Source organism: Pinus tabuliformis, chromosome 3_2, assembly GCF_031772625.1.
Source record: "Pinus tabuliformis cultivar Carrire ecotype Pingquan chromosome 3_2, CPIR1, whole genome shotgun sequence".
NCBI lineage: Eukaryota > Viridiplantae > Streptophyta > Pinopsida > Pinales > Pinaceae > Pinus > Pinus tabuliformis.
The window spans coordinates 262588274-262592359 of NC_142302.1; the positions used below are offsets into that span (position 1 = coordinate 262588274).

At 42.6% G+C, this 4086-nt stretch overlaps 1 pseudogene; it reads right to left on the bottom strand.

Moving 5' to 3' along the window:
• Positions 1-662: 662 nt before the first annotated feature.
• On the bottom strand, positions 663-1300 carry LOC149180668 (elongation factor 1-alpha pseudogene; annotated as a pseudogene).
• Positions 1301-4086: the final 2786 nt, after the last annotated feature.

The following is a 4086-nucleotide window of genomic DNA, read 5'->3' on the forward strand; positions in this document are numbered from 1 at the left end:
ACTAGTTGCAAAGTCCTAGCACTCTAACATTGTAAGGATGAACCCTGGCCAAACTCTGCAGTGGATCCAAAGAAATTGCTTCCAAAGCTTCCAAAGGGCAATCTAACTGTGCCATCGGTGTTGGTTATCTTCGATCGGATCTATGCATCAACTGCCACAGAAGGACGATGATTTTCATGAAACAATCCCGCCGTAATAGAGGATCTCATCATGGTGGAAGTGCCATTGCCATTGCAATCTGAAAACCAAAGGAACGAAATCTAAGAAAACTGATATAAAAGTCTAGAAACACCCTTTTGCCCCGCCGTTTCTGTTTTATTCCAAAAACCCACGTAATCGCGCCCATATTAGCCTCTGCCGCATTCGTAATCGCAGCCATTGATCATCACGATCCAACAATCACAGTCCTTTTTTTCCACACGTTAAACATCATGCATATTCCTCGCCATCTGACCGTTCGTCGCATGATCAGACGGTAGTCACAAGCCCCGATCATGCAATCTACATACGCGTTAACCTGTAGGGGCGACGGTTTTCATCCGCCACGTGTTGTATTGTGATTGGATCGCGTGGCCATATACGAATACCGCCATCCTCTTGTGGGCGATGCAGGGGATACCGCTAACCCGCGAAGCCGCCTTTTAGTACAGCCCTCGCGCTCGTTAACCTGCATGCATCTTTATCACCCGCGACCATTGGATCTTCCCATTGTGTTGTATCTGTTGTTTATCCTTCAAAATACTTGTTTCAAAACCTCCAGTGGTAGAACCAATAATCAAAAAAGCACAATCGGCCTGTGATGTACCCGTAATCATGTTCTTGATAAAGTCATGATGGCCTGGTGCATCAATGACGGTACAGTAATACTTGGTTGTCTCAAACTTCCAGAGAGTAATGTCAATAGTAATACCATGCTCGCACTCAGCCTTAAACTTATCAAGAACCCAGGCATACTTGAATGACCTTTTGTTCATTTCCGCAACTTCCTTCTCAAAACGCTCGATCACACGCTTGTTGATACCGCCAAGCTTGTAAATAAGATGACCGGTAGTGGTGGACTTACCAGATTCGACATGTCCTATGACCACAATATTGATGTGGGTCTTCTCTTTACCCACGGTTTTCTAAAAACCAAGTATTCCTGAATCAAAAATGCGAATAAGCAGCTTCAGCTTCCCACCAAAAAAGAATCGCAGAGCTCCCCTCCTTCGCTCTCCACCTGCTCCGATGGATCTGTATGCTCCTCTTCTTCGACTCTGTCTGCTCCTCTCATCTCTATCTGCTCCTTGAATATTTCCATATTGACATTAATGACAATCTATGTCCAACAACTTCATGCTTTCCACTAAAACCCTAAAGTAGCAATGTCCAATATAAGGCTTTTGTTAAAATTGGCAACTAGGGCCAAACTCCATGAGGGTCATATCATTCATGGTTGATAATACTTTTATTATATTCCTCTCATTGAGAGGTGTAGGATTGATATAAAGATCATCCAATTCTAATAAATATTTATGGAGATATGAATTTATTTTGATTATGGAATAATTATCTAGTCGACTAGCAACTCATGTAGGCTCAGAAGCCCAACAATCACATCTATTCAATCATCAATAGTTGTGTATAAATATAGGTCTTTTCCTCATTTGGACACACACATCTCATCACATCTCTCTCTCTCTCCTATGTAGAAAAGAGGCTCTTCTCCTACTGCGTAGAAAGGGACTCTTCTCTCACACGTGTGGAAGGAAGGATGCTGCTGATGTCGGTGATGCCAATGATGCCAATGATGCCGATGATGACGGTGATGACAGTGATGATGGTGATGTCGATGATGCTAGTGATGCCAGTGATGCTGATGATGCCGGTGATGCTGATGATGCCAGTGATTCCAATGATGCCGATGATGCTAATGCCGATGATGCCGATGATGCCGGTGATGCCGATGATGCCAGTGATGCTGGTGATGTCGATGATGCTGATGTCGGTGATTCCGATGATGCTGATGATTCTTGTGATGTCAATGATGTTGATGATGTTGGTGATGCCAATGATGCTAGTGATGCCAATGATGTCGATGATGCTGATTGTGGTGATGTCGGTGATGCCGATGATGCCAGTGATGCCGGTGATGCCGATGATGCTGATGTCAGTGATGACGATGACGCCGATGATGCCGGTGATGCCGGTGATGCCGATGATAACGATGATGCAGGTGATGCTGATGATGCCAATGATTTCGGTGATGCGGGTGATGCCGATGATGCCGGTGATGTCGATGATGCCAGTGATGCCGGTGATGCCGATGATGCCAGTGACGCCGGTGATGCCGATGATGCTGATGCTCCTGATCTAGATGATCTAACAGATATTGACTGATGCCATTGATCTAGGGTTTGTTGCTATTGATGTAAATAAAATTTATGTACTATTTCTCTTTTCTAAATTATTGAAGATAAAGGAAGATTTGATCAAAGGGTTTCCCCATATTGGGGTTTGTCCATGGCTAGCCACCACATCTTGTGTCTCTTGTCTTGGCTTGTTTTCTGTCGATCGTTTGATGTTTTATTTGCACTTTACTTACTATATAGGTGAGTGCTAATCTATGGATAATAATAATAAAAGGATGTAAATTGCTCTAAGCATAGAACATACCATAACTTAACATGGTATCAGATCTGAGCTAAAGATAGAGCCCGAGCGAGAGCAAGAGAAATCACTAAAGAGAAGATTGGCAAGGATATCCTAAAAGAACTATGGGGTCCTCAACACTCTTCCCTGCTGAAGACAAGCTCCGTGAGAAGTCTGACTATCACGGATGGAAGATGTCTCTCGATCTAACCTTAGAAGATCAAGGAGTATTGGACCATGTGAGAGGCATATTGTTGAGCCTCCATCAAATGCACCTATTGCTTCCAGGAAAAAATGGAAAACTGGTGAAGTCAAAACAAAAAAGATCATCTGGGACTCTATCAACAAGCGCTTGGTGGCTTATGTTTCTGAGCTGAACACCTCCGAGGAAATCTACGATAGACAGGTGAGTTTATTTTAAGTTAAAGATGCCTTTACTCTTGGGTTTCGAATTGATTCATTATATCAGGTCAGTGGAAGTCCGCTAGGTGTTATGTCTTGTGACAAATCTCTTTAGTCTGAACTTTGGCATCAGAAGTTTTCCCACCTTCATTATAAATCTCTACCCAATGTAAGACAAATGGTGATAGGGATGCCCGAATTCCAAGTAGAGAAAGAAGGTGTATGATTGGGATGTGCCGAAGGAAAGCTCAAAAGGGACCATTCCCCTCAAGCCAAAGCAAGACCTCCGATATATTACAGTTGGTTCACTCAGACATATCTGTTATAATGCTTGTGAACTCCTTAGGAGGATTTTTATATTACCTTACTTCTACAAATGACTATTCTCGAAAGACTTGGATATACTTTTTGAGAAAGAAGGATGAAGTGTTCTCTTGGTTTCGACACTTCAAAGCCTTGATCAAGAATCAAACCTAAAAGAAGATCAAGATCTTAAGGACTGATAATGGGACTGAATATGAATCTAACAAGTTTCATGAATTTTGTAAAGAGGATGGCATTAAGAGGGAGACTACTACACCATATACTCCTGAACAGAATGGTGTGGCGGAAAGGAAGAACTGTACGGTTATGGAAGTTGTCCATTCCATCCTCCATGATCAAATACTTCTGAAGTTTCTACGGGACGAAGCTGCAAACACCGTCGTATATGTACAAAACTGATGACCTCATCAAGCATTGGGTTCTAAGACTCCTGAAGAAATGTTCACCAAAAGGAATCTTCATGGGCTATAGTGAAAGGCTATAGAATCTATGTATCCAATCAAAGGGAAGTTGGGATTAGTCATGATGTCACCTTTGATGAAGATATGGCTCTCAGCCAGGTTAACAATCTTCCTACAGTGAGGAGCTCTCAAGAATTTGACACCAGGGAACCAAAAGAAAAAGAGTATGACGAGATATTTGCACCTATTGCTAGATATACCACCATTCGTTCAATCACAGCCCATGCAGCTTCACAAGGATGGAACCTACATCAGATGGATGTCAAGA